The following is a 12500-nucleotide window of genomic DNA, read 5'->3' on the forward strand; positions in this document are numbered from 1 at the left end:
TTTATTTCCCTTTTCTTCCTCTTCATCTTTGTTTCAGGGACTCATCTCTTTCTCTCTGAACCGTCTGTCCGTCTCTCCCTCTCTCCCTCACTACCACCATCACCACCACCACCACCACCATCAACACCACCATCAACAACAATGAAAGAGGCACGCCGGGAGACACGTTGCCTAACCCACCCGACTCCCCTTTCTCTCTCTCTCTCTCTCTCTCTCTCTCTCTCTCTCTCTCTCTCTCTCTCTCTCTCTCTCTCTCTTTCTCTCAACCTTCACCTCTCGAACGTAAACACACATCATGAGCAAATCACACACACACACACACACACACACACACACACACACACACACACACACACACACACACACACACACACACACACACACACACACACAACCATCAGCACCACCACCACTACCAATACAACAACTAAAATAAATACTCAACATTTTGTTCGTTATATATATATAAATAAATATAATATATATATATATATATATATATATATATATATATATATATATATATATATATATATATATATATATATATATATATATATATATATATATATATATATATATATATAAGAAGAAAACAACAGCAGTATCTTGAATAAAACGAGCGTTGATTGGAGTCCCTCGTATAAAGTAAGCGAGATAAACACTAAGGCAAATGAAACGAGCCAGGAAGAAAGTGACAGAACGAAGAAGAGAGAGAAAAAAGAAAGTATGAATCAAAAGTAAAAAAAAGCAAGTTAGTGAGGATGAATTAGCACAGTGACTGAGCTCAAATGCATGAAAGGAAGATTAGACAAGGAAAATAAAAAGAGAGAAAAAAAACAACTGGAGAGATAGAAACAGATGAAAGAGGCGCGGCACAAACAGACTGTAGATTACTACAGGGAAAGCGAGGCGAAGGATGCAAAAAAAAAAAAAAAAAGGAGAAAGAGAAAAGATAGATGGAAGAGAAGATATATGAGGAACTAAAAGAGAGAAGAGGAAACACGCAAGATTGTCATGACTGATTGAAACGCAGGGAAGAAAACTGTGGAATGAAACTGCGAAGAAAAACGAAAATAGAAGGAAAAGCAAAATACACACACAAAAAAATGTAATAAAAAGCAGCCAGGACAAGAAATGTGAGGAAGATGAAGGGAAGACAATGAATGAAAAGGAGAACAAAAGATAAGAATAAAGACAGTGAATGGGAATAAGTAGATGGAATGAAAAAGAAGGAAGAACAGGAAAGAAAAGTGGAAGAAAGGAGAGAGCATGAAAGGATGAGATGATGGAATAAAAGAAATGATAAAAAATTAGAGAAAGTAACTTGAGAAAAATTTAAAAGAAGGAAAATACTTATAGAAGAGAAACTGCAACAAAAGGATTAGAAGAGATGACGAAGAGAAATGAAGAAAGTGAGACTGAAAAAAGGGAAAGGTAGATAGGAAAAAATGGAAAAAATATAGAGCTACTGGAGGAGGAGGAGGAGGAGGAGGAGGAGGAGGAGGAGGAGGAGGAAGTACTAGGAGGAATAAGTGAGGAAGGGAGGAAGGGGAGAAGGTACAGTTTACACTTTACTGGTAGTCTAAGGGAGGGAGGGAGGGAGGATGGGAGAGGAGGAAGAAAAAAAAAAAGAGGATGATGGGGGAGGGAGGGATCGAGTTACCTACCAAGTGAGGAATCCCTACAGGAGAGAACATATACCCCGTCATGTCCCCGTTCTAAAATGCACCTTCTCCTATTCTTATCCCTCTATTTTCTTCCCATTCCCTCACTTCTTCCTCCAATTCCCTTAGCTTCATATTCTTTCCTACCATATCATTTCATCCCATCCCATCTTACTCTATTCCATCCATTCACGTCCCATTCACCCACGTCCCATCCATTCCTATTCTACCATTCCCAAACCCACAATACCCATCCTTTCCATCCCATCCCTTCCCTTCTTATCTTATCCTAACTAACATACCCCATCCCCACCCCTGCTCCGTCCTACCGTGCCTTACCCGACCCTATCTCACCCAAGGCAGCGGAACATTGAGGAACATTAGGGAACATTACTTGAAGGGCGATGACAGATTTGAGGACAAAACTGCGGTGTCTGGTTACTGAGAGAAAGGAGAGACGGAGGAGGGGGATGAGGGAGACCGAAGGAGGAGGGAAAGCACCAAACATTACCAGCAAGCTAACCTGAATTGGAGAGTATAGACAAGAAAACAGGGAGGGTGGAGAGGTGGAGAAGAAAAGAGAGGTAAGGAGAGAATTGTGTGGAGGAATGAAAGTGTGAAGGATTGATGCGAACAGGTGTGAAAAGCATAGAATTGAGAGATAGTGGAGGAGGTGGAAGGGCGTGGAGAAGTGTAGCTGAGGTGCAGGAAGGTGTGGAGGTAGAGGGTGGAAAGGTGGAAAGGTGGAGATGGATCACGTATGAGGAAAAGAAAGGGAGGAAGTGGTTTGGGGAACAGAGAGGTGGAAGAGGAGGTGGAAAAGCGGATTAGGTGCAGGAAGATGAAGTTTTGAAGGCGAGGGTGGATTAAGAATGAAAAAAAGAAAAGAAAGGACGAGAAGGAGAAAAGGCGTGAAAGATCGAACAGAAGGATAAGAGGAACACGGCGAGAAAGAAAGGAAGAAAATAAATAGCAAACACTGAAATAAGGAAACCAAAAGTGAAAATACAAACTCGTCTATAATACTCAACCTTTTAATAACTGCAACAGAAAGCAGAGTCAAATAACCACACACACACACACACACACACACACACACACACACACACACACACACACACACACACACACACACACACACACACACACACACACACACACACACACACACATCGTTCTCCCACTATATCACAAAACACAACCCAATAACAGACCCGCCTCCCATGAACCGCTTCCCTATTCTCGTCTATAAAGGGAAGAAAAAAACAAGGCCGGGTTCTCATCGCCTTCCTAAGCTGAGTAAACTGTTTGGATAGCCTCTCTTTACACTCTGCATGAAAGGAAAACAACGCCTGGCCATTACACTGCTACACTGCCACACTGCTACACTGCAACACTACAATACACTCACCTACACCCTCGCAGACTATACTGGTCAATTCTCCAAGTCTCAATCTGATTCTTTATTTGGTATATTCGTTTTTCTCCCGTTTTCTCCGTTTCAGTGACTTGAACTGCTTCGGAGAGGAAGTTTTGAGACAGTTGAAGTAAATGAATGGTGTAACTTTTTATAAATTTTCTATATATTTGTTTTAAGAGGGGTAGTATGACCTTTGTCCCTGTCTTGTGGATAATTCTTAGTCTGTTTAGGGAACTGGCAATCCATTGGACCTTTTTTTATATTGTTTGTTGTCCTTGGCCAGTTTCCCTCGTGCATAAAATATGAACTCTCTCTCTCTCTCTCTCTCTCTCTCTCTCTCTCTCTCTCTCTCTCTCAGTCATACTCTACACAAAAATATTAAACAAAAACAAGACTACACAGGAACGTTTACCAGGGCGCCATTTGGCCAAGTCCCGCCCAAGTACCGCCCACTTCTGACCGCCTTCTGCACCACCACCACCGCCACCACCGCCATAATCACCATCATTACCACCACCACCACCACCACCATCACCACCACCACCACTACTAAAGCCTCCTACTGATCAAGGAAGCAGAGGCGCCGCCCTGCTGAGTAAAGAAGGTGGAGGTCACGAGGCAAAGGAGAGGCAGGAAAATATTTACCTCACAAGAGAGAAATTCAAGGATGGAAAATTTTTACGGAGAGGAAAAACACATTGAAATTTGAGACGTGGGGGAAAATATTGAGTTTTTTTCTTTAACATTTCAGGAAAAGTTGGCAGTTGGGAATGTAACAGGAAGAGAAAAAATAAGAAAGAAAATATCTAAGAACTAAATAAAATGTAAGAGTTCTTTTGGGATTTGAGGAAAAGTTTGAGTTTAAGAATGAAATTAATAAGTTGCTTAGAGAGAGAGAGAGAGAGAGAGAGAGAGAGAGAGAGAGAGAGAGAGAGAGAGAGAGAGAGAGAACCCAAGATTTACTAATGAACGAACTTGTTGACTGACTTATTGAATTGCCTTCTCCTCTTCCCCCTCCTCCTCCTCCTCCCCCTCCTCCTCCTCTTCCTCCCCCTCCTCCTCCTCCTCCTCTTCCTCCTCCTCTTCCTCCTCCTCCTCCTACTACTACTACTACTACTACTACTACTACTACTATACTACTACCACCACCACACCCATCATCACCACCACCATCACTATCACCACCACCACCACCACCACCAACAACAACAACACAACAACACAACACTACAACAAAGCAACTCATCAGAACACACCATTCCTTATATCCTCTGAACAAGCAACACAAAAGTCCAAACAAACCTAAAAACTAAAGTAATATTAAGACTCCTCGTCCTCCCGCCCTGCCAATTAGCGAGTATTAGTGCCTTCCATCACCTGACCACCTCACCTCCACCAGAGCCGCCTGACTGAGTGCTGAGATGACAAGAATAGAAAGGATAACGCAGAAAATAGGAGGAAGGTTTCATAAATAGACACAATGATCAACAGATAGATGGATAGACAGATAGATAGACAGACTGACAGGCAGATAGACAGACAGATACATACATACATACATAAAAAAGATCTAAGTAGAAAGACAGAAATATAGAAAAATATTCGACTGGTAGTTAGATAGGAAGGTAGGTTGGCAAATAAACAGATAGATAAATAGGTACATAGACAGATAGGAGGTAAGTAAACAGATAGGCAGACAGACAGACAGACAGACACGCAGGCAGACAGAGAAACAGACAGACAGACAGACAGACAAATACATAGAAAGATATGTAAATAGACTGATAAATGCAGATAGAAAGACAGACACTCATAAATAGATACGCAGGCGGATTGTGGAAATGCAGTAACCTTGACCTACAATATGCCAGACAAGATCGTTTATTTGGAGGCAAAATACGACGCTCTTTCAAATGATGACCAGCCCAATGGAACGATCAGCAGCGACATTAATGAACTTGATGAATCTAATCCTAACTCAACCTAGCCCAACCTAACTTAGCAGAACCCTCTGGTGAACAAGTTATTGTTATTTTCCATAGTGTTCATAGATAGATAGACAGATAGATAGTAAGTAATATAGATAGATAGATAATAAGAGAAAGATATATAAAAAATATAGAAAGACGGATATGTGTATAGAATAATTGATAAGCCCATAAACAGAGAGAAAGTAATAGGTGTATAATTTCAAAGATAAATAGATAAATAGATAGATAGATAGATAAATAGTAAATACACAGACACTGACAACCAAACTGACATATAAACAATAACAAAATACATATTAATAACCAGCTAATTCTCACTGTTCCTAATCTCTCTCTCTCTCTCTCTCTCTCTCTCTCTCTCTCTCTCTCTCTCTCTCTCTCTCTCTCTCTCTCAATAACAATTACAGCACCAGCAGATCCAGTCGCTCACTTTTTATCCAGCCACTAATAACAACTGATCTCTGAAGCAACTTTAATCTGTTCCCTGTTTTTTATTGCTCTCTCTCTCTCTCTCTCTCTCTCTCTCTCTCTCTCTCTCTCTCTCTCTCTCTCTCTCTCTCTCTCTCTCTCTCTCTCTCTTTACATTCACTTTACTTTCAAATTCATTACATTCATCATTCACTTTCGAGATTATTACGGCGATCACATTCCCCTAGCCTCTCTCTCTCTCTCTCTCTCTCTCTCTCTTTTGGCAGCTGGAAATTGAGGTTAGGGAAGGTAAATTAGCTTAGGTTAAATTATGTTAAGTGTGGTGTGGTGTGGTGTGGTGTGGTGTGGTGTGATGTGGTGTGATGTGGTGTAGTGTGGTGTGGTGTGCTGTGCTGTGCTGTGGTATGGTGGACTTCCTGACGGTGGAGCAGTGGAAGATAGAGGCAGGAGAAAGCTATACTGAGGTGGAAGGGAAAATGTGAATTGCTGTAAAAATCAATATACAATGAAACAGAATATTATTGAGTGAAATTTGACGATTTTTTCAAATAGGTCGTGGTGGTGGTGGTGGTGGTGGTGGTGATCGAGAATTACAACGAGACCAAGGAAGAAGCCAAAAAGAAAAAAAAAAATAGAAGAAGAAGAAGAAGAAGAAGAAGAAGAAGAAGAAGAAGAAGAAGAAGAAGAAGAAGAAGAAGAAGAAGAAGAAGAAGAAGAAGAAGAAGAAGAAGAAAAAAAAAAGAAGAAAGAAGAAAAGAAGATTTTTTTTTTTATTTATAATGTTTATTTAGCCAAATTATTTTCATTTTACAAAACATATAAATAATAAATAGGAAGACAATATTTATAATGTTAATGAAACATATTTTACTGGCTGAGCCTGTTGAGAGTAAACTCTCTTAAAAGGCTCCTTAAATTACACACTTGAGCCGAATAATTATTAAAATATTTCAATATAGTGCAAAACAGACTTCCTTAAGAAGAAGAAGAAGAAGAAGAAGAAGAAGAAGAAGAAGAAGAAGAGCAGATGGAATTATTCTTGTTCTTCTTTTAGAGAGAGAGAGAGAGAGAGAGAGAGAGAGAGAGAGAGAGAGAGAGAGAGAGAGAGAGAGAGAGAGAGAGAGAGAGAGAGAGAGAGAGAGAGAGAGAGAATTGTGGAGCTACCAACACTTTCTCCTTTTACCTCCTCCTCCTCCTCCTCCTCTTCCTCCTCCTTCTCCTTCTCCTTCTCCTCCTCCTCCTCCTCCTCCTCCTTTACCATCCCTTAACTCTCACGAAGCTTGATACAGTTTGATCTTCCCTTTCCTATCTTTCCCCTTTGTCTTCTTTCTTTCTTTCTCTTTATCTCACTACTTTCTTTTACTCCTTCCCTTTCTGCACTTCTTTTTCTTCTCCTAATCATTTTTTCAACTTGTTTTCCTTTTTCTTCTCCTTCTCTTACTACTACTACTACTACTACTACTACTACTACTACTACTACTACTACTACTACTACTACTACTACTACTACTACTACTACTTATTCCTTTCCTCATCCTTCTTTATATTTGTTTTCTCCTCTTTGGTTTATTTCTCTTCGTATTTTTCCCTTTTTCTATTTCTGATCCGTTTCCTCCTCTCTCTTCTTTATCTCTATTTTTCCTTCTCCTTATCCTCTTCTTTTTCTACCTCTTCCTCTAGCTTAAACATTACTTTGTGTGTGTGTGTGTGTGTGTGTGTGTGTGTGTGTGTGTGTGTGTGTGTGTGTGTGTGTGTGTGTGTGTGTGTGTGTGTGTGTGTGTGTGTGTGCCTGTAATGGCTTCAATAGACCCATTTAGTTGTCAAGTCATGTCATTGTTTTCCTTCATGACTTCAATTGTTCTTCATTCGTTGCTTTTCCTTCCTTTTCTCTTTGTCTTCTCCCTCACGTGTGTGAGTGTGTGTGTGTGTGTGTGTGTGTGTGTGTGTGTGTGTGTGTGTGTGTGTGTGTGTGTGTGTAATTCACTGTTTGATCTGCTGCAGTCTCTGACGACACAGCCAGACGTTACCCTACGGAACGAGCTCAGAGCACATTATTTCCGATCTTGGGATAGGCCTGAGACCAGGCACACACCACACACCGGGACAACAAGGTCACAACTCCTCGATTTACATCCCGTACCTACTCACTGCTAGGTGAACAGGGGCTACACGTGAAAGGAGACACACCCAAATATCTCCACCCGGCCGGGGAATCGAACCCCGGTCCTCTGGCTTGTGAAGCCAGCGCTCTAACCGCTGAGCTACCGGGTGTGTGTGTGTGTGTGTGTGTGTGTGTGTGTGTGTGTGTGTGTGTGTGTGTGTGTGTGTGTTCTGACTTCCATAATGAAGGAGAGACGAGGCAGAAATAATGAGAAAGAAACCCGCATTTTCTATCCAATTAAGAGAAGGATGACTCGCTCTTTATTTTTATTTCATTTCTTGGGATTCTCATTTATGTTGGTTCATTTGTCTCGTTCGGTTTGTCGTGATTCCGGTCATAAGATTCTGTTTTTTTGCTGCTTTCGTTGCTCTTCTTTGAATTTTTTTACGTGTCAGGTCACAATATTTTCTTTTCCTCTTCTTCTTTTTCTATTTTGGTTTGTTGTATTTGGTTTAAGTCATTTAAATTCCGTCTATCCTTCCTTCCTTCCTTTCTCCCTTCTCTCCATTCTTCCTTTTTCGTCTCTCTTCCCTTATTTTTCTTTTAATTTTTGCTTTTTTCGGGCCCTCTACATCTTCAACAATTCATTCTCTCTATACAGGCAAAAAAAAAAAAGTAAAACAAGATAAATTAAAACGCTTACACACCCCATTCGCTTTTGAAGATTTGCAAGAGCGGAGTTTCAAGTCATCTGTAGCATTTAATCTCACTTTGTATCTATTTTTCCCCTTCTTTACATTTTTCTCTTTCTGAACGTTAACTTTTACCTTCCTTTTCCTTGGTGTTAATTACTTTTATTCCCTCTCCTCTCTTTCCTCACTGTGTTTAAGCTGCCCCTCTTGTTTCTCTCTATTTCACTCTTTGTACTATCAAATATTCCCCCTTTACACTCTTCTTCTTCTTGTTGTTACAGTTTTGCTTTATTTTCATCTTTCACATTCAGTTCTACATTCTCCATTCTTTACAGTCTTTATTTTACATCTATCTCTTCTTTTCTCACTAAATTAAAGTCTTGAATCTTTGCATTAAAAACTCCATGCTTTCTCTCCTCTCTTCTTTTCATTTTAGTTTCCTAAGTCTGTTTACTTAAGTCTGTTCATCCTCTCTCTCTCTCTCTCTCTCTCTCTCTCTCTCTCTCTCTCTCTCTCTCTCTCTCTCTCTCTCTCTCTCTCTCTCTCTCTCTCTCTCTCTCTCTCTCTCTCTCTCTCTCTCTCTCATCATTCACTCTTCATTTCACACCCTGTGTTCCCTTCTCTCTTCACCTTAAACTTTTCACACTGCTTACTAACTTCATTACTCTCATCACCCTTCTTTTTTACACTGCATCCTTCATTCCCTTCTCTTCTCTAACTCATTACCTTCATCTCTCGTGCCTATAATTTCACGTTCTCTCTCTCTTTTCATCTTAAAAAGGAAATGAAGGAAGTAGCAATAAGTAATAAGGTCTACACGTAGCAGTTCCTTTACATAACCTGCCTGCTTATGTTCTCTCAGTCTACCTTTATTTTCTTTCCTGGTTCTCTGGCTGTCTCGCTGCTGGTTCCCGTATCAGTAATGTCTCGGGGACGTACCTGGAAAGAGAAAGATATATAACGTAATAGAATGCCAAGAATAGGAGACTTACTACTTTCTTCTACACTCCTCCTACTCTGATTTCATAACACTAGTCCCATCTTTTAGCATCCTTCACAAGACATCTTCAAAATTTTCAAGTGTGTTTTTCCTATCAGTAATGTCGAACTATGTTAATATGTCACTAGAAGCGTAAAAAACACTTAAAAACCATGTCACTTCATCTAGAGCATGTTAATCTACCACTAGCCGCGCAGGTGTTCGTAATTAGTCTCTCCGGACAAGGTGACACACTGAGCAGGTGACGTACGGCAGGTGACGCGCTAAGCTCTCGCCACGCGTCTCGTAAATCAAGTGTAAAAGATGAGGAGATACGGTGGATATTGGCGGCGCGTTACATTCGCCTACCTTTGGACACACGAACTGGTAAACATGTGGAGGCTGGCGGGGTAAGGTGCGCCGGCCCTCCATTAAGTATATGCTCGTGTTGACAGATCAGTTTCCCAGCCACGCCTTGGCAAATTTGTACACAGGTCAGAATGTGGAGGCAAGACACATTACCTCCTATAAACAGACGCAGTATATGTATAATAGAATAAAAGTAAGGAAGGGATATGCAAAAATATAGTGTGAATATAACTTTTATGGGATGCAATAAATATTTTTTTAGAATTCAGATCAATTTCGATACCATAAAAGCAAGTAATTGTAAGTTTCTTTTTTTCCATGTTGTTATTGAAATGCAAGACAACAACAACAATACGAACATTACTAAACTATATGTATTCTGTTTTCAACAATAATGACACACACACACACACACACACACACACACACACACACGCGAATGCCAAGAAACATATATGCTTGAATGTATGTATGTATGTATGTATGTATGTATGTATCTATGGCTGTATATATTTATGTATGTACAGTATATATATATATATATATATATATATATATATATATATATATATATATATATATATATATATATATATATATATAAATACAAACACTGATATTCTACATAGGATGGAAAAATTGTAGGATTCTCTCTCTCTCTCTCTCTCTCTCTCTCTCTCTCTCTCTCTCTCTCTCTCTCTCTCTCGTTAACAAAGATGCCAGCACGCAAGACAAGGGCGTGGGCGGGTCATACCTGGCCACTTAATTAGGGAAAGGTGGAAGGGAGGGCGGGGAAACACGCCAGGAAGGGAGGAGGAGGAGAAGGAGAAGGAGGAGGAGGAGGAGGAGGAGGAGGAGGAGGAGGAGGAGGAGGTGGAGGAGGAGGAGGAGGAAAGTGGAAGGTGAAGAATGGAGGTTAGAGAAAGGAGGTAAAGGTCCTTCTTTTACTCTTCTTCTTCCTCCTCTTCCCCTTCTCCTTCCCTTACCTATTCCCAAATTTCTCTCTACTATCATGGGTTCTCACGCACATCATTAACCTGTACGTCTCTCTCTCTCTCTCTCTCTCTCTCTCTCTCTCTCTCTCTCTCTCTCTCTCTCTCTCTCTCTCTGTCTGTAAATTCTGACTTTTTGTAACATTCGTGTTTTTTACATTTTTTTGTTATTCTGAAACAAAATTCATGAAAAATCTAATGAAAAGAGAGGATTTTATTTTTCTTCCGTGCGTGCGTGTGTGTGTGTGTGTGTGTGTGTGTGTGTGTGTGTGTGTGTGTGTGTGTGTGTGTGTGTGTGTGTGTGTGTGTGTGTGTGTGTGTGTGTGTGTGTGTGTTTCTCTCCCTCTGTGTTATATCTGTCCTCATATTTTCCACACCTGGTCTCCTTCACAACCTTCCCACACCTGTTCTACTTTTCACCATCTGTGCCCTCCACGTGGTCTGTCTGTCTGTCTGTCTGTCTGTCTGTTTGACTGCCTGTCTGTCTATGTCTCTGTTTGTCTGTCTGCCTGCCGGTCTGTCTCGTTTCGCACTAACACTCTCACCTCCATTCAACTAAAATCGCAACTTTTTTATTCATTTATTTATTTGTCTATCTTTTTGTCTGTCTGTGCGTAATAAAAAAGCCATGAGATTCCTCCTCCTCCTCCTCCTCCTCCTCCTCCTCCTAGCCATTGTTTCCTCTCCATGATTACTTGAGTGAGTCACCATCATCTTCACGGGTGTCACGGCCCCTCCCCATTCACACCTTGATCCCTAGCCCCATCTCTCTCTCTCTCTCTCTCTCTCTCTCTCTCTCTCTCTCTCTCTCTCTCTCTCTCTCTCTCTCTCTCTCTCTCTCTCGAACCCTAACATCATTATCTCTCCATACTCCTTGTCCTCTTTCTCCTCCTCGTCCTCCTCCTCTTCCTCTTCCTTTTCTTCCATCTCCTTCTGCTTCCTCTACACAAGACCACTAACACCACCACCACTACTACCACCACCACTTCTTCCCCCTCCTCTTTTTTTCTCCCCCCCCGGGGTCTCCTCCTCGTTGTTCTTCTTCTCTTACGTCATTTTTGTCCTTCTTCTCCACTTTCTTTCTCCTCCTCGTAATCATCTTCACGATACCTCCTCCTCCTCCTCCTCCTCCTTCTCCCCCTCCTACTTACAAATCATCGTCATAATCACTGCCGCCATCTCACTTATTTACATTTTAATTACCTTGACCAAGCGAGCGTCCAACACTTCACCAAGCCAGCACCAACCCTCACTCACCCTCCCTCCCTCATGCCCTGACTCACCCCCCCCAACACCCGAGCATCCATCACCCACGTAAGCTGAACATCCGCCTGCCCCAACACCTGCCAGCCATCATCCGACACTGCCCAATATTCTTTTTTTGTAACTTGACAAAAAATAAAAAGTAGTGTAAAATTGCTGCTTTGTTTTCTGGTCTCCTTTGTGATCCTTTGTAACCTCGTTTATAATCCGGTGCTGCTTCTCCAACACACACACACACACACACACACACACACACACACACACACACACACACACACACACACACACACGTCAGGAACATCCTCATCAGGGCCAAGGCTGCGGCGTGTCAGTGAGGTGGTAGGTAACAAGACGCCCTGCGAGGAACACAACACTTTTGTCCCAATAAGGCAATGACTGGCCGCCGCGATAAGGATCACGACACACCCCGGTGAAGCTTTTGTTCTTGTGTTCTTATAGCCCGTATTCTGAAAGCATCTGCTCACTCACCACGACTATTTTCAAAGGCCACAGATATGATCAACCAGGTTCTCATAAGTGTTTCTCCTGTTAATCATGTAGAAATCGTGTTAATCTCCTACTGGAAACGTAAGAAAT

At 41.4% G+C, this 12500-nt stretch overlaps 1 protein-coding gene across 1 annotated transcript in view; it reads right to left on the minus strand.

Moving 5' to 3' along the window:
- LOC123499253 (rap guanine nucleotide exchange factor 6-like) overlaps positions 1-12500 on the minus strand; it is a 253746-nt gene that overhangs the window by 174785 nt on the left and 66461 nt on the right. The window lies entirely within an intron of this gene.

This window comes from Portunus trituberculatus, chromosome 49 (assembly GCF_017591435.1).
Source record: "Portunus trituberculatus isolate SZX2019 chromosome 49, ASM1759143v1, whole genome shotgun sequence".
NCBI classification, from domain to species: domain Eukaryota; kingdom Metazoa; phylum Arthropoda; class Malacostraca; order Decapoda; family Portunidae; genus Portunus; species Portunus trituberculatus.